General features: G+C 40.7%; 1 long non-coding RNA gene across 2 annotated transcripts in view; it reads left to right on the forward strand.

The window, feature by feature from the left end:
• LOC146522550 (uncharacterized) overlaps positions 1-18,173 on the forward strand; it is a 105,959-nt gene extending 87,786 nt beyond the window's left edge. Inside the window, exons 1-5 of one of the 2 annotated variants that reach the window (XR_014870299.1) lie at positions 6,702-6,823; positions 6,980-7,025; positions 12,720-12,811; positions 15,447-15,545; positions 15,671-18,173. This is a non-coding gene — a long non-coding RNA (uncharacterized LOC146522550). Of the gene's footprint in view, positions 6,824-6,979; positions 7,026-8,428; positions 12,812-15,446; positions 15,546-15,670 lie in introns of those variants that run through there. The other variant, XR_014870297.1, reaches the window with a different exon arrangement.
• The last annotated feature ends 994 nt before the right edge of the window (positions 18,174-19,167 follow it).

Here is a 19,167-nt window from a genome sequence, read left to right on the forward strand (position 1 = left end):
TATTTAGTGACAGTCTGTATAAATATACATGCAGTTCGATAAAATGTTAAATAAACAAAAGGCTTATTAACGGAATGTTTCAAAAAATGCAAACTTGAAGATTAAATGAACGTATTAAATACATATTAATATGAATTCCCTTTTCCTGCATCCTCAAACGCATTCAGAGGGTATGCTTTTAGACGCTGAAAATATGCAGATAGCAGTAATATATTTAGCCGGTTGCAGCAACTGATGTGAGCAGGAGCAGGAAGGTAACGCATCTGCGCTGGGTGGTTCACCAGCATCCAGCACAAGGCCGACACTCCAAATCTTCTCCTCCACAGGACTGACGGGAATCAAAACTTCTCCAGGCTGGCAGTCCAAATTCCTCCTCTGCTGACAGCTACTCGCGTTTCTTATCGATGTTCGGCTGGAGTTTCTGTGTCGGCTGCAGAATACAGGGAACAAGATAATTAGCTGTATGTCTGTGAAGGTTCTCACAATTAGCTGAATTCCAGGAGCAAGACACACGTTGATAAAAGCTCCTTACGGTTCTGTGTCCAAATATGACCATTACACATACTCTGAATTCCACGCTGCTCTCCTCGTTTTCGTGCCACACCTATCTGGTCATGAGACCTCGGTCTCTTTTTCCCCCTCCCCCCAGCTACACAGCCAATCACTGTTAGTATGCAAATGAGCCAATTTCAGGTTTCTCAGTTAGGGAAAGGCAAAATGAAGCAGCAAATCTCTGTCGTCAAAATTACAGCGACTCGTCAGATAATTAACAACTAAAAAATACATCTATATTTGTACAGTCAGTGGGAGACTATCCATTGTTCTTCTCACATTTTTTTTCTTTAAGCCTGTCTGCTGCACAGAGCCAACTGGAGGACCTGTGTTTGTCCCGCACACTCTGCAAATAACGCCATACTGTTCTCCTCGTTAGATTTACTGATGTAATCTCAGTGATTTTAGCAAAGCTTGTTCGGTTTTGTTACATAAAAGAAAAAGGATTTTGCATCTTGCCCCGTGCAGTCTAAAGGCCTTTAACAAAATCGCAAAAACACAATACTCAAAACATGTTTCGGAAATGTAGACTTGAAGATTAAACTGAATAAAATGCAAATCAATAAGAATTCCTTATACTAAACTTCATAAAACCGATTCGGAGATTTTTTAGACGCAAGACCAGACCAGACAAGCAAGAATGTAAAAAGTAGTTCTTGACAGACATTTCTACCACCTTTTTTGTGGAAACATTGTTCTCAATAATAATAATAATAATAATAATAATAATAATAATAAAACTTTGAAATATATATTTTTACTTTGCCTCTGCAAACAGTAAAGGTCTTAAACCCACGCTGGTCCTCACAAGTATAGCAGAACAGACAAACACATGGCTCACACACACACACACACGCAGCTGTCAAATCCGAGCAAGAAGCACACTGTGATCCATATGAGGGTGACGATATAGAAAAGGTGTCCTTAAAATAAAAAGAGATCCATGGCAGTGAAAGAGAGAGGGCGAAATGAGAATAAGAGACACGAGTCAGAACTGAGAGAGCGCTCTCAGATGTCTCCCTCACTCCCCACAAACGCGAGACAAACGTAGCACAGACCATAGTGGACTATAGCTGACACACACACACACACACACACACACACACACACACACACACACACACACACACACACACATTCCTTGTTTCGGCATATTCCAGACAAACACCCAAGAAATTACGTGTCACGACGCCTCAAAATATGGCTACTTACCGATGCTCTCTTTTTGACCTTCAGGGCCACAACAGAGGGATACCCCCTCACTTTTTCTCCGCTTTCCACTTGTATGGAACAGTAATAAACCCCTTTATCTGCTTTCTCTGTCTGTTGTAGTGTTAAAAAAAATCTTCCATCTTCCTTCCAGCCAGATGACACAGAAAATCGGCTATCAATTCCGTTTCTTTCGTCTTCGTAGGAATTGTGCTCAACTACAACATGCGTTTTTTTCTCCCACCTTGCAGACACAGATTTTTTGGTTATTGGAAAGTAACACGGTAGTAATGCAGATTGTCCTTCTTCCACAGTTACTTTAAATGAAATCCCAGATTTAGCAGCTTTGGTCGACTTTCCAAATACTTGGCTGACACCAAATAAAACGGATAAATAGCTCCAAGGATTCATCTTGAGAATGAAGGAGTAGATTCTTTGATGCGAAGCAGGAGGAAACATATATATACGGTGTGGGCGGTGCCTTTTTTTTTGGAACACTGATTGGTTACTTTTCTTAACTGGTGAGTGGAAGAAAGGGGGATGGGGACTATGACACGCCCCAAAGTAGAGCGCGATACCCTGATATCACTGTGGAAAGTAGATCCGGCAGGCATATTTTCGAGTTCAGTGAGAGAGAGGGAACTGCAGAGGCGCAGGGTGCTCTTCCTCGTGCTGTGTGCGAGTTGCCCCGGTGCAGGAGAACCCGCAGAGACCCACCGGCTCCCTCAGCGAGCGAGTAAAGTTTCTAAAATAGAGAGTCGGCTTTATAACAAGTTCTTCTGCTCTAATAATAATGATCCCGGTGGCCGTGTCCGTTTGGTGGGAGATCGGACGGAGTTTCTGCCCTGCCTGCCTTCGGATCTTCGCTTTTCGCTGCCCTGGACTATGAGCTCAGTGTGTGGAAGGAAAGCGGCGCGGCCGATGCTTCCCCCTGCTTAAGAGCCCGCTTGTGTTCGGATTGAACCACGAACAGCTGGGCTGCTGTTCAGTCTTTTGTGCGTAATTTAGTTTTGTTGACCTGAAGGAGGGAACTGTGCGTAAAGAGAGCTTTAAGTTGTGCTGTAAGTTGACGGCAGCTGCTTTCTGACTCACACTGAAGTGTAACACAGTGTGTATGCGCGCGCGCACTTTTCCTCTCTTTGCCACCACATCTGTCTAAACGAGTGCCTCCTCTATCCCTAACATGAGATGCCACTGCATCACCAAATCAGAGTAATAAGGAGGAGCCCGCTACACACGCCCGGTGTGTCCAATCAAGTCTGCCCGCTCTCTCCTGTCTCTGTTTCCTCTCCTTGTCTTTTTATGTGTCAAAACTTAGTGACCTCCATGACAGACATTCAATCCACTGCAATATTTCACATATCTCCACAAGTGTTTTAAACTGCATACAACATGTGTCAAAACAGAATAAGTAAACCCTTCGACTGTATTTACATTCCATATTAAAATGAACAAACAAATTTTTTTTAATGTAAAAATATATAATCTCAAGTACAGTCAAAGTTAAATAAAAATAAGATGTAAATGCAACCCAAACTAAGGGATAAAAAATGTACCTTTACTCTGTGTTTTTATAAGGGTTTCTGACTGTGTGTATGTGTGGGTGAGTGGTGAAAGAGCATGGGCAAATGAGGTGCCCATATGGTGAAGAATGAGGGTATGTGTGTTTATAGCATTAAAGAAGTAGGCCTATGTGGCTGCAGAGAAGTAAAGCAAGCATTCCAAAGTTTGTCCTGTGCTTTAACGCAAAGTTTTTGTGCTGCTGAAAACAGACGTTATGATGGTATAGACCAGGGGTCTGCAACCTTTAACACCCAAAGAGCCACTTGGACCCGGTTTCCATGCAAAAGAAAACACTGGGAGCCGCAAATACTTTTTGAAATCTAAAATGAAGATAACACTGCATATATTGTTTTTTTTACCTTTATGCTTTGTGTGAACAACTAAAGTAAGTAAGTAAAGTTTATTTATTAAGCGTTTTTCACAGAGAGGCAGTCACAAAGCGCTGTACACAAAGATTAAAATAAACAATACAATCAATAGACATTATACACAATGTAAAAGATCAAATGTAAATAATGTAAAGAATCTAAAATACGTAGATCAACAAAAGGCTTGTTTGAACAGAAAAGTTTTTAACTGGTTTTTAAAAGAATCCACAGAGCAAATAAGTGTGTTGCTTATGAAATCCATGAAGTGCTACAGAGAAAATTACATTTTATTTATGTAATTAACACATTTTGAACTCTTAAAGAAATATAACAAAAGGAAAGACACCCAGCTGAACTAAAATGATCCAGCAAACAAAAACTGTTGTGAGCTACCACCCTTATATCGCCTTTGGGCTTTTGGAGCCTTGACCTGACTTTTAAAAAGTAATTGGAAAAAAGCACTATGTTGCTAAAAAAGGAAAAATAGATATTTGCAAAATTCCGCCTAAATATGTTTTTTACCTGGTTAATGTGTGTGGCGGGGCGTGGTCTGCAGCGCCGCTGGGAGGCGGACGCACCTAAGCTGCACCCGCAATCACGCCTCGCTGCCTTAAAGTCTGTGCTCTCTTTGCTGTTGTGCTGGTATGTGTCGGGCTGTGAGCTGAAAAGCTACAGCCGGCTGTATGCGTACAGCAACCGTGTGTGAAAAGTGGTCAGTAAAGAGATGCTGAAAAGCATGTTCATGGAAACATCGTCGGGTCTGCCGTGATATGTTTACAATAAGACTTATGGTCCTGACCGCTGCGCACGGTATCTGCAAATCGGGGCTTTCATCTTTACGCAGGACTTTAAGCTGTCATCTGTGAGGCGTGAGCGGTGTTTGTTTTAACATAGTTCATGGTGGAGCTGCTGACATAATGTGGATCCGAAGATCCATAGCTGGCCTACCTGGGGTCAAAAGTCTCGATAAATGCACGGCGTTTCCGCGAGTGTGACGCTTATTTTGAGCGGTGAAAAAATAATAAGATGTAATTTTATTTTTATATTTCAAAATCACAATAATCTTCCAATTTAGAACTACAAGTTATAAAAAGAACTAAACACAAATAAAATACACTTCAGCTAAATACTTCAAATTTATTTTCCCAAACCACCAGGAGCCGCAGTATAAGGACAAAAGAGCCGCATGCGGCTCCAGAGCCGCAGGTTGCCGACCCCTGGTATAGACATTCATTAATATAAATAATAATTCACTGCCCAAGCTAAAATATTCAATTAAATTTTAATTATATAAAATATATTTTATTTATATAAAATACACTCACCTAACATTTTAGATCCACCAGAGTGAATCAATGAATCAATTTTGTCTTCAGAGAACGTTAAAACTGTGAAACTATACATGCTACATCTGTGTATATTTTCTATGAACCAGACTTGATGCTGTCAAGAGGCCTGACTATGTTCCCATCACATTTTCACACCAAGTTCTGCCAGAAACAAGCAGCCCCTAACCCTCCGTCTGCCTGTGGTTTTGTCTTAATCTCCTTTTTTTTAGGTCAGTGTCAGCGTTTTTCGCAGAGTCACGTTGCTCCTTAGACATGGAATGTTTGTAGTCCAGAGCAATGATTGGGTTTTTTCGCACACTTCCTTCCTGTAGGGGAGACCGGGGATAATTGTAACATTTTTGACATTTCTGTCTGTAAATTAGAGCTCTTTTAAGGTAGTGGATTCAAAATGTAATGCAAAGTATTTACATGTCTCGGCTATTAAATAGTGCAGCTATTTTCTCTGCAGCACAATTACCCATTGCATGGTATGGTCTCAAACACAAAGAGTGAAATGTTACAATTAACCCCATAGTCTGGGTTAGTTGTAACTGTAGCATCCAGTCGAACCGAGAAGGCCAGAACTGATGGTTGTTGAATGACCTTTATTATTCCTTGCCGTGTATCAGACAACGAACCAACGTAAGAGCTAGACAAACAAATAAAACAATTACCATATTATTCATGTAACACCATCTTAACCGCTCATTACGCTGGTCTAACCGTTTTCTATTAACTATATAATACATATTATGCATTTCAGATTGCTCAACTTAAATCATATACATTACAAACCTTGTTCCCCTGTCGACTGTAGCTAGAACCATTCATTTTTGTACAATTTAACCATGTTTTTCTCTCCCTTTTCTCCGTTAGCATTAGTTTACCGTTTTCTTCCGTCTTTTTTGTACATCAAGTTGGTTACAGTTACATTATTCACTTCCGGTCACACAGGAAGTTACAAAATAAAAGCATAAACGTTATATTACGTGAATATGAGCTAGATTTACATATCCGCCGTTACAGTAACATATCCTGGGGTGAAATGTAAAACAATGAAATAAGGGTACTGACAAAACATTAACATGTAATCTTTTTTATTCAACACACGAATGCACTTACAGCCATTTATGCAGCTGTGTGTGTGTGTGTGTGTGTGTGTGTGTGTGTGTGTGTGTGTGTGTGTGTGTGTGTGTGTGTGTGTGTGTGTGTGTGTGTGACAGAATGCAGAAATCTAGCTTTTGAACATATGTCAACCCCCCAAAAAAGACAAATTATGGAATTTTCTGCAACTGAATATTTCATTAATTTTGGTTGGTCTTCCTTGAGTTTGGCCTCATTGGCTCAGTGGGCATTATAACCTACAACTCTTGCACCAACTTTTGAACATAACAATGAAGCTGAAATTAATGTAGTTGTGCACCAGCATCGCAATTCCATTACTTTTTATCATGGCTTACCTTGGTGTGGTTTGCAAACTGCTTCAGAAAGATGAGGAAATCTGTTTCTTGCACCCATCCTGATTTATTTCCACTACCAGTTCTTCCTACTGGTCCATCTCTTACACAGTGGTCTGCATAATGGATAGCAGTTGTGAGGATTTGTTTTGGTGATAAGAGGTTTTCTTTTAGTTTTTTTTTTTTTGTTTTTTTTTTTTGGGGGGGGGGGGGGGGGGTAGATGACAGGGGGGTTTTGGAGCCGTCGATGAGCGCGTTTGAAGCGGTGCCTTTCTGGTGAAGATAAGGGGATCGAGCTCTACCTGTGGTCCCCGCCTTCCGCCAGTCGGATCAATATGAAAGTCCCGTAAGGATTTATTTTTTGATTTCTTTTTAAAACGGCTCTGTAAACTTATTTCTGCAAAGTTAGTTTTCGGCTTTGCAGGCTGCCTCTGTCGCTGCTGTACCTGTCGACTAATAAGTTCGGAGAGAAACAGCTCGAATAATTATTTTTGTTTTGCAGGTTTTGTGTGATCGCGGTGACCTTCGCGGCGAGGTCTGCACTCGGAGTAAGTCCCTTTCGTTTACTGTGACACTCCTTCAGGTGGAGAGGATCCCCGCTTGGTTTATTTAGCGTAGATGAGACTATTAAACACACGATTTAGATGGAGCTGTGTTTCGTGAAAGAGCAGCTGAGCGTGACCAAAATGGGGAGCTTGGTGTCTCGTTAGTGAGACACCGCACGGTACGTGGGTCCCTTTTTTAAGCTTTGAGCTGGAGTCCACATTTTTGTACCGAAAAAAACAAACACACAAAAAAAACAGTTCATATTTGAGTGCGCCCGCTCGCAGTTATTTGCAATTCAAAGCCCGCCCCGCTGATGAATAAGAATTAGGAGGATATCGGGCCAGCCCAAGCCACACCTTTCTCCTGACTTGATGAGGTTCTGCAGAGGGGATTGAAAATAGTGGAGGGCTTTGCTACTTCAGGCCCAATTTGTTTCCGTTTATTGATAATTTCTTTTGCTTTTTATAATAAGGTTTGCAAAATGCAGTTCCTCTAGAGGAGAATGGAATATTAGTGCATTTTATCTAAAACTGCAGTCTGATTATATATCTACACAGAACTACTCAGTGGTTAGAGAAGAGGATCAGGGGAGGTTTTTTGGATTTTTTTTTCAATAATTATGAAATTAAAGACAGAATTCTGACTTTTTCTCATATTGTGAATATGCTGTATTCCATTTGTGGGCAGTTACTGAGAAAGTCTAGTGTTCACTGACACAACTGACTGAAATGATAGAGTTGAAAGCTGAGCTGTAAACCACAGACCCCTTCTTCTAGGTGAGCATGCGTGAAGAGCTGAGTTGAGTGCGTCTTCCATAGATCCTTTTGTCCTGTATGCATAATAATATGTGGAGAGATGATGTGAGGTGACCAAGGACCAGTTTTTCAAAGCATTTAAATATTACAGATGTGAGAGCAACAGGCCTGTAATCATTTGCTGACACTTCTACAGACTTTGTTTTGTTGTTGGCTGATTGTTGTAAACTTGTTATAACAGAGGGGAAGATCATTCTGGGCAGCAGAAATGAGGAAACATGAAAATGTCAAGAAGCTGTTGACAGTAATTTATTAAAGTATCAGATTCATTCATTGTTCTGGGTTGTTGGGGCCACTTTTTTTTTCTTGTACAGTCCTACTGCCTCTCTGTCCTTGTCAGATGTTTAGTTCAAGCTCCATTAAGTTGAATGGAGCTTAAGTTGAAATAAAGGTTGAAGTGCTTGAAAGGATTCACCTTGTTTACTCAAGTAAAAGTGAAAAAGTGTAGGCTCTGAAATGTACTGAAAGCAAGAATGTAAAAAATAGTTCTTGACAGACATTTCTACCACCTTTTTTGTGGAAACATTGTTCTCTATAATAATAATAATAATAATAATAATAATAATAATAATTTAAAAAAAACTTTGAAATATATATTTTACTTTGCCTCTGCAAACAGTAAAGTGAGTAAAGTGAAGAGTTAAAGTGAGGTTTTGTAGGTGCTGACTGTATACTGTTCACACCGTCTTTATACCAGAAACTTCAGTCTGTATAAAGGTTGAATTAATTTAAGCCTCATCACTGACCATGGGCAGCATCTCCACTGTGCAACAGTGTAAAACTGTGTTTTACTGTAAATTCACCACAGTTTGCCAGACTAACCTGTAACTGCTTGTATTTGAATAACAAAGTATACATACCTCAGTTTGTTTTGAAAATGTTTGGCGATATAAAAAAACACAACTTCACATCATATCGACCCAGTATCTGAATTTAAATAAAATGAGGATTAGTATGGAAGCTTTAAATTTCTAGTTAATCAAATACTCCTGAGCGTGCTCATCTAAATAACCTCTGTTCTCCTGTCCTTGTCTTTCTCAGTCTGAGTGAAGTTCTCTCGCACTCTTTTCTCAATTTGTCGGTGTTTGTTGAGCTGATGGAAACTTCTCATTTAAAATGAGCTGTCCCTTAGAAAGAGTTACTCCCTTTATGCTCGCTCCTTTTCTGTAGCGCTGCTAAATGCTATAAAGTACCGAGGCCACGACTCGTGGAAATGTGTTGGAAAAGCTCCTGTGTGGATTGTCTTTTCTGTGTTTTTATTTCCTCTGTTAGACTCAACCCGGTTTAATGCCACGAAACATTATAATAGTAAAAATGGTAAATGGCCTGTATTTGTATAGCGCTTTAGTCCCTAAGTACCCCAAAGCGCTTTACACATTCACACACTGGTGATGGCAGCTACATTGTAGCCACAGCCACCCTGGGGCACACTAACAGAGGCGAGGCTGCCGGACACTGGCGCCACCGGGCCCTCTGACCACCACCAGTAGGCACTGGGTGAAGTGTCTTGCCCAAGGACACAACGACTGAGATTGTCCGAGCCGGGGCTCGAACCGGCAACTTTCCGATTACAAGGCGAACTCCCAACTCTTGAGCCACGATCGCCGAAGAACGCATATATCACTGATCATTTTGAGATTAAAGTCGAAATCTGGAGATTAGTTGTTGTTGCTGTTCCCTCCGAGTTTGTGAAATTCAGAATCTGTTTTAGTAACAAGGAAGGAAGTGATTTGTCGTTTAGGTAATAAATATAAGGCCCTAATGAAGATGATGCAGAAAGCTGGTCAGACGGAAAAACACAAACGTGAACAGTGGATTTGTACGAAATGAAAGGGCTGGTAATGGACAGATGCGAGGTTACGGATGGTTACACCCTCGTGCAGTAAAGAGGATGTATCATGAGACAGCTGATCAGTTTGTTCAGTCATCCGCTCAAGGATTTTATAGGAGCTGTGGCAGTTTGTCTGGAAACAATAACGGTAATCTGCACATTTCCATTTTAAAAAAAAATTAAATACAATTTCTACTTTATTCTCACAATGATTAATGATTTTTTTCTTAACGTGGCTCTAAAATGAATACTAATATATGATATACTAATGTTTGAATGCGCGCAGTGACGTAAAATAATACCTCCCTTCAAATGTGTTAAACACAATACAGATACTTGTGTTAAAATGTGGGGAATCAAATAAAATCAAATTTTAGATACCGGAACTGAAGTACAGTATATATGCGTAAGGGTAGAATTTTGTATTACATGAACTTATTTCGAGCTGCAGCAGTGATTGGATTTCCTGCAGAGAGGAAAGGAGGCCGAGGTTTCTACCGTGGGCCACACGCAGGCCTCAAACAAGAAGCTGCAACACGAACATAACTTGTACCTGAATTGGGCGATATTAATGCTCACTGTGATCTTTGAAACTTTAGATAATAACATTAACTCAAATGTGTCCCAGATAAAAAAATAATTCAAATTATTTTTTTTTAATTTAAAAAACGTTTGATGTGATTTCGTTTTTCGTGTTGAATTCTTATTTGTAGGGAGGCTCCATGATGGAGCACTGCGGGACTACATGATAGTGTTAACAGAAGGACTGCAGGTAGACTGAAGAATATTTATCATGAATTATTATAACTAATAAGTAATTATTCATTATTATTCATTACTCAGACACCCATTAAATAGTTTAATTAGTTACGAACTCTGTATAAATACATATGCAGTTGGATAAAATGTAAAATAAAAGGATTAACAGAATTTTTCAGAAATGCTTGAAGATTAAACGAACGAAATAAAATGCATATTAATATGAATTTCCTTTCCTGCATCCTCAAACACATTCAGAGATATTTTTTGAGGCTTAAAATATGCAGATACCAGAAATATATTTAAACCCTGGCAGCAACTGATGAGCGAGAGAGCAGGAAGGTCCCGCATCTGCGTTGGGCCTTGCCATATTCCTTTAACTACCGCCAACTAACTTCAAATCTTCTCCACTTTACTGACAAATGGGCGGCAGAAAACCGATCCGATTTCTGGACATGTTAATAATAAAATTATTTTACACAAGACACACTTGTTGGCGGTAGTCAAGGGAATACGGCACGGCAGTGTCGCATTTTCTCCCTCTTTCACTGCGACATTAAAGGGAACCTGAACTTTAACCTGGATGCGCATCTCTCGGCTACCGCATCTTAGCACAAAACCACTGTCGTTGTAAAATATGCGCATCCAGGAAGAGCTTTGAAGGACCCGGTTTCGGTAGCCCCGGGCGGGTGTCCACACACCGCGCTGGTGGACGGCCACCTCCACCTCTCCATGGGACTCAGCCCGGAGCAGTTTTCCGTCTTCGTCGTTCTTACAGTTTTGTGGAAACGTGAAGGAGTTTCCTAAAACAGGCTGGACATCTGCACACAAACAGATAGATACAGTGACGACGAGCAGCAGGGTTAACATCTCTGCTTCACACTGAACGCCGGGCAAAAAGACAAGTGCTTCAAGAGTCCCCCACACCTACACCGCCCCTCGTACGGTCTTTGACACTCCCTATTAGAGTCATTTGACTCTACGCCTGCCCCACTTTAAGAGGAGAGGGCTGTGTAGCAGCCGCGTGCCCAAAGTGCCATTTTCTTGAAGTTTTCTTTCTTTCTTTTTTTTGTTTTATGCCTGTGCCCGTCAACAATAACATTTGAGTATTAATCACAATTTTGCTAAATGAAAGGATCCGACTTTCATCACTCGCATCCATGTGAATGATGGAGCAGAGCGCGCTGACGTGCCTGTGAACACCGGGTCCTGTTTAATTATGATAGTAAAAAAACAGATTATATTAGATTTATATTTCAAATGTGACAAAATGCTGATTTTACAAGAGCAAAATGATTGTATGTCTAAAGTTTAAACATTTAATAAGCTTTCTGCCTGCACAGAGTGAATAGTCAAAGTGAATCATCACAAATACATTATTTGATATGCATTACCTTGTTTTTCATTTTAATTACTTTATTATTATAGCAGTAACAATAAATAATAAAGGGAGGATTCTGGATCAGCACCATGATGTAAACTTGTGGCCATACAGTATGAGAGTTTTCAGTTTAGACGACTCTGCTGAAAAACAGGGCGGCACATGTACAGACAGACTGGTGTGGACACTCTTCTTCAGTGGCAGAAATTAAGGGGCGGGGGTGTTTGGGGCCAATTGAATTTGGCCCTTAATATTTGCAGAGGTAGTTAATATTTATTGCTTTATATACTGCTTTGCCCTCAACTGTTCTGAAGTCTACACTATTTACATTTTTAATGCTGTAACTGTCCACATCATTATTTCCATCCTTCATTTTTTTTCTCTGCTTTTTTGGCTTTAAACATAGGGAGGGACTCAATATTGTGGTGCACACCACTCTGCTGAAAACTCGGAAACACTAAAGTTTCTACGCCCCACGTGTCTCATGTTGAAATGAAGAGCACTTAATTATCAGCCTCCTTTTTAATCAGATATGTCTGATGGTGAACACAAGCCTCCAGCAGGCAGCTGTCTGAGCTGAGGAAACAAAAGGCACACTTACAGTCTAAGCTTTGGTTTCCCCCTAATGTTAGAGTTAGCCTCACTGCTACAGTCTCATGTTGCTGTCACAAGGAAGCCACAGGGATCCTGCACTCACTCTTCATAGAAAGTGACTGTGGTATGTTAGTGGTTTGAGTTTTCATAATAAGCTCCTTGAAAGTTGTCAGTCTGTTTCACTGTGGTGAGACTTACCATAGTCCTACTCAGACCCAAACACCCTGCTTTAAATGTGTGTGGTTGTCTGTGTTGGTCGGCCTGCAGGTGTTTCTCTGTATTTGACAAAGTGGTTTGTGTTTGTTCTCTGTTACAGCAACCATGATGGATGCTCTGATGCTGGTGGAGAGACATTAGGTCAGCCAGGATTCACCTTCAGAGAGGGCTGAAGGGGCTGGACAGTGGGAGGTGAGCAGAGCTGGAAGGATGATGGCCTGTGTGGTTTGGTGGAGGACAGACGATACAGTCAGATTCAATATAAAGCAGGTGGAGCTTTGACAGCAACCACACAGACCCAGGGAAATAATCTCTAGATGAATTAAATGAGACTTTAACTTGTTTTAGTCACATTTGTCATCACTGTGTGGTTTCTGTCTTATTGTTGAACAAGGCTGTTTTCTTCATTGTGTGTAGTTGAATGTGTGCGGTTGACAGTTTCCAGTTGTGCACAGGCTCCTTGGACTGTGTGATTTTACTTTGAATTGTGTACTGTGTATGTGGGAGAATACCTTTAAGGTTTATGTTGAAGAGTGAATCTGTTTCAGTGCAGCTGGTGTACTTTCTTCTTCCTTCTTGTTGTCACACTCAGACTTTTAACGTCCTTTATCTTTGCATTAAATCAGCTGGTCCTGATAATCTGCTCCTGCCTTCCAGTGAGAGGCGATCAGGTGACCAGATGTTGTCTTGCAGGTGTCGATTGCAATCCTGTGAGAGCAGAAATGTTACATCATCACCTACAGTTGGATAAATTGTGGTTGATTCAAAACTAGAAAAGGTAGAAAGCCACTGCTGGTTTCAATTTCACAGCGCCTGTGATGCTCACCGCTTTGGTGTTTAAAGTGACATTTGCCAAAACTCTAGCTGACTGTAATTGAGACCCCACTCAAACACATTCTCCAGTGTGTGTGTGTGAGAGAGAAAGGAGGGTGGTGCCATTGAGTAAAGTGTTTTTATTTCTCTAAGTAGTTTAATTCATGGTTAAGTACCACATTAACCACAACACCAGCTGTTTACACAGTTATTTATTGGTCTGTTAAAGCCTGCTGAGGGGAAACTGTAGAGCAGAGAGGACCACATACAGCCCACTTTGGTCTCAAGTGGGTTAAATCACTGCAACTCTCTGTCAGTGTGAAATGTTTAACTACTCTGTAACAGCACAGTTCAGCACAAATGCACACCAACAAACAAACAAAACGTCTTTGTTTGAAATTAGAGTTATTGCCAATAAGTTGGGGGGGCGGGGGGGGGGGGGTAAATTGATAGTATCTTGATATTTTGCGTGATGATATGAAAATATCAATATTTTATATTACGGCCCGTCTCATGCACGGCCATCATGAGGCACGTTAGCCGAGTAAACTCACATTAAATCATCTCAACACAAGTGCCATGGAGCACTGGACACCCTCAGTTTGATAAACCTGCCTCCTAATTCATAACAAATCACAACAACAGCTGCTTCAAGGCACTTTATATTGCAGAGTAAAGACCTACAATAATCACAGACTGATATCATATTGACTGTCTCGTGGCAACAATTATGTCAGGATTTGTTGACGGTGTTGGTGTGTTTGATCGTCTCATTTTGGTGCAAAAAATAGTTGATCTGACTGGATGAAACTGATGTTGACAAAGTTTAACTTTGAGGACATAATTTGCAGAAACAAAGTGATAAATCACAGTTGTTGTTTTTGCAATACTCAGTATGTGACAAAATGTTTCAAAAATGCAACAATATAATATCATGAGTGAAGTATGGTGATAGGATCCTATCGTGTGCTGTCTGGTGATTCCTGACTCTAGACTTTGATCTTTGCTGATCGGCAACATTAACGTCCATCAGCACAGCGTTTCCCACTGAGAGCTGTGGACTGGCTGCACCTTGTTGACAGGCTGAGTCACACTTGGAGAAATGACTGACCTCGGTCTCAGGAGCTCAGTTCTGCATGAGGGCACTGAGCCTCAGCAGGCAGACAGACTCCCTGACATTTATTAACTGTACTTACTGCACGGGAGCAGAGAGTCCAAGATGAGTCCGTCTCTGTGTTGTGACTTTATGAGATTTCCAAATCACTGCATTTAGATTTTAAAACACAGAGTTTGTAAAACTGTGATTCAGATTATTTAAATTTTAACTCATTGTTCTCCTGCTGGGCCCCATCTGTTGGTTCATGCTCACTGCTCTGAGACTGTGTGGCTTGTAAAAGCAACAGTATATTCTCAGCACAAAGCAGAGCACGTTACTTGACAGCAGTGTAAACCACAGCCATTCATTTCCCCTCAGGAGTGGAAATCAAAACGATTCAAGTCTTAACATTTATTGAAGGCTGTGTGGGAGCGCTGAGTAAACAAGTGCTGCTTTGGAGCTAATTTGGAGCTAACTGCTTTATGTTTAAATTAACAGGGTGATTCTCTTCAGTACTACTGGTCAACAACTTCACATAATCCCTACTGTAACTGTTTGTGTGTGAAAGTAGTTACAAAACTAAAGCAGCTCCTGTTACATGTGCTAATGTGTTGTTGGCTGAGGCTCAGGAGGTTACAGAGCAGATCACTTTCTAGTCTCCGCGTCTAAATGAAAGTGTTGTGTAAAAAACACCAGTCTGATATCCTTTTACTGTCTGATATGTTGTACAGGGTGTATCAGAAAGAAACCTCAGGTCAGCTGATCACATGGTCCAAGTTAAAGTCCTCCTGGAGCTCAGTGCACTGAATCCAGCTCTAACTCCAGATGATGATGACAACAGTCAAACTCTTGGTTAATATGAAGGCTGTCAGGAGGCTTGTTAAGACTCATCATAACTCTGCTGCTCCCTCTCTGCAGGTGCTGTATTCAGCTGACATGATGCTGCTCATCTTCATCTTCGGCTGTGTGGGTGGAGCAGCAGCAGAGGTGGAGGCTGAGGATGGTGTGGATGATCAGGTGTGTTTGGCTGCTGAGAAACAGACGCGTGTTTCATTGGTGTAGTTTTCACAGCATCAGGTCCTGTTTGTGTTTTACTCTGTAAACCATCAAACGCTTTACATTCACATGTTTGTTTGCTGCAGGAGCTTCACTCTGAGTCCTGACCTCCTCCTTGTGCTTCAGTGACTTCTGGCTCCATGATTTGGTCACCATGGCAACCAGCTGGATGATTGGAGTCCCTCCTCTCACTTTCTGAGGTCAGTGGTCACTGTTAGGGTTCAGACTTTGACAGTGAGGAGTTTGTCCACTGTGTGTATATTTTAACTCATAACAAACTTTATTTACTCCATTTAAAAAGCAAAGTAGAGTGTTGTGTTCATGACCTGGTAAAATAAATAAAAAAGACTGTAATGATGATGTTAGATCAGCCTTCATAGAGCCTCCAGCCATGACTTTGTCCTCAATATGTGCTCATAAAAAACACTGTGAAAAAAATGTAGTCGACATCCAGTGATGATGAGCTGATGTTTCTAAACAGGAAAAGGAGGAAACTGAGATTCTGGGTTCATCTGATTCTCAGGAACTGAGAGAATTTCATGGTTTGATCCAGGACTTGAAGCTTTCGTACATGTTTCAGGATGTCAGTGGAGCCGGTGGAGCTTTTGTTAGCAGAGATGGGATCAGATCTGAAGAGGCAGAGGAATCATTTCAGAGAGTGTGTCTATAGTTGTGTTTTCAACACTGGTGTGTTTTGAGCTTTGAGCACACTTTTAGCTAAATGCAGTGATCTGATTGGTCAGATTTGTTTATTTGTACAGGAAAATCATGAAAAAACTTTTATAGGAAAAAGTAAATGCCTCAAAGTTGTGCTGTGACATCAGACGATGTGTGAACGGCTGCATTAAAATTCATGAGTCTGAAAAATATTTTTAACACATGAGAAGTTGACACAAATTTTGCACGTCTGGTGTGTAACAGCCTTTAACCTGCTGTGGGCCAGACTTTATGACCAGACTATCACTGCTGGGCCTCACTGACGTTCTCGAGAACATCGTAACTCAGGATTTTTAAATTGATATCACAGGCCACAACCTTAAAGTCAAGGTCAAAGGTCAAGTGTTCTGAAAAGCTTGTGAACTCAGTTTGATGTGTTTCAGTAGAGCTTCCACAAATAACAGGCGATGAAGTAAAATCACTATTCAGTCATGCATGCAGGTAAGAATAGACTGTGACTGAGAGCGTTCATGCGTTTAAGGTGGAATAGATTGTGTTCGCTCTGGTGATTCAGCTGTTTCAGGGCTGATCAGCTGTTCTACAACTTTTACCTCAGAGGATTTGTGCCACCTACAGATTCTCCTGTACCTGTCAGCACACTGACACTTTGACTATCACAGGCCTGTGTGTGCACATGTGGACGCTCTGTGTAATGATATTCATTTTAGCACTACTTACTACTGACACGCAAGAGAGGAAAACCAGGTTTCATTTCTGTGCTTATATCTTACTAAATGCAGGGTAATGACTGTGTAATGTGTTGAATTTAATGTAGTGGACTGTCTGAGTGGGTTTGCTGATAAGCTGAGGTAGTAGAAGATAAGAAGCTCTAAGATTTACTGTCTCTGCTGCACTGAACGAGTCCTCTGAGCTTCAGCCGCAGACAGAAATGATGTGGATGATGTTGAAGCTGATGGGAGTGGTGGGAGGATTGTTGTAGTTGGTGTGACAGCATAAGCGAGTGATTGAAGGAGAATAATTAGTTGATTAAGATTAAATTAAATGTCTATAGATGTCTGTGAAATACTCAGCTTGGTGGCTGGCGTTGAAGTGTTTTCATAAGCTTTCCTGTTTTGACTTTGCATTTTCTCCCTGCATGAAACACATTCATAATGCATGACTTGGTGATCCTGAGCTGGCTGTGGATGTGGGGTTAAATGTGGCTCATCAGCTGCTTTGCACAGTGCAAACCCTTCATAACCCTTCATTTGCAATTCTGCTAAATTAAGCCACCGTCTTTACTGCTGCTCTGGTCAGTGCATCACGTCTCAGTTCACATCAATAATGCTCAAATATTTGCTGCCTCTGCAGTCAGCTGCAGTAAAAGCCTGGTCTCAATCACAGTAATTACAGGACATCTTTTTAGCTAGTGGTCATTTTTAGTTGGCTTGTGCTGCTCAAATGTGCACACCGTCATGTGAATGATGTCTGTGGCGTGTGTGGGATCAGAGAAGGTTTACTTGGAGTTTTTGCTTATTAATAATTGTTCAAAAAATGCCAACACCTTCCAAATCTGTGACCTTCTCTGAGAAACGGAGAGCTGCAGTCTGCTCTTCCGGTTTTCTTGTATGTGTGGATCTGAATATCAGGATGGAGCTTCATGAATGCCACAGAGTTTGCATGAATCACTGTGATATGATCATTTTCTGTCCACTGTCTGATAACAAACACTGACTAGGATTAAAATGGAACTTTGGTGACATGTGAATGCAGTTGGTCAGGATAAATTAAAGGTGTTGAGTGTGTGTTACTTTATTTAACTGAAATCTGTGGATTTACCTTTTATTTCTTGGCATTCTTTAAATCAAAAAGCTTAAAATGCTCATGTAAATGAACCCAGAGTTTTAAAAAAAAGAAAAGAAAGAAAAACATTATGTGCTGAGTCATTTGAATCTGACAGTGTTTGCTGCCACGCACTGCTCTAGTGTGTGCACACACCTATCTAACAGATGGCCATATAAGGTAATGTTTACATCCAGGACATCAGTGTAACCAGCAAACAAAGATAAATAAATCTGTGTGAGAGATTCTGTTCTTGAGTGTTTCATGCAGGCAGATCCTGATTCTGTCAGCACAGCTTTTAATTTCTTATTTCCTCATGTTCACAGAGTATCTTCACTCTACATGTAGAGTTGGCTCCACTACCCTGAGGGCTGCACTACAAACCAAGTCCAGCATAGCTTAGCTTTCTTTGCTGGCTTGTGGAGGACCTGAGCTTCCTCCTCTCCCTGGGCATCGTCTACTACGTCAGTGAGGTCCTGCCTTTCTCAGGGTGGACGCAGTAAAATAAATGAAGATCCTACTGTAGAACAAAAACCCTGTTTGCTCTGTTACAAGCTTTATATTGCTGATGTTTTGTATCTTTGATTTGCATTGTTTTCTCCCCACTTGTTATTTACTCAAATGTTTTTGGTATGAACTTTTTTTTTCCTTGTCTTGATTTTACACCTCACATTCAGTAACTTTTTTCTTTTTTTAACTTTACTTTTTTAACTTGTTTTTTTTTTCTTGCATCTATGCTGAGAATCTGTGAAGCCGACAGCAAGATAAACATGATTCGCAGAGCTAAAATCAGCATATGAAAGCCCTCAAGCTGGAAAAGTCAACATTTTTAACATTGGTTTACATTTTGTTTTGGTTGTGAAGATTTTGGATGTGAGTTTGTAAGAGTTGTAACACTAACTGCACATCTAGCAGATTTAAAACAGCAGAATGCAATTCCAAATAAAGATTTTTTTTCTAGCTGATGTTATTAGGAACAGTTAAGAGAGGTTAGTAACAATGATGACTCACACTGATGATGTTGACTCACACTGATGCAGAGATCAGAATTCTGGTTACTGAAGCTGCTTCTTTGTCAGTCTTA

The sequence above is a fragment of the Neolamprologus multifasciatus genome, chromosome 3, assembly GCF_963576455.1.
Source record: "Neolamprologus multifasciatus chromosome 3, fNeoMul1.2, whole genome shotgun sequence".
Lineage (NCBI taxonomy): Eukaryota > Metazoa > Chordata > Actinopteri > Cichliformes > Cichlidae > Neolamprologus > Neolamprologus multifasciatus.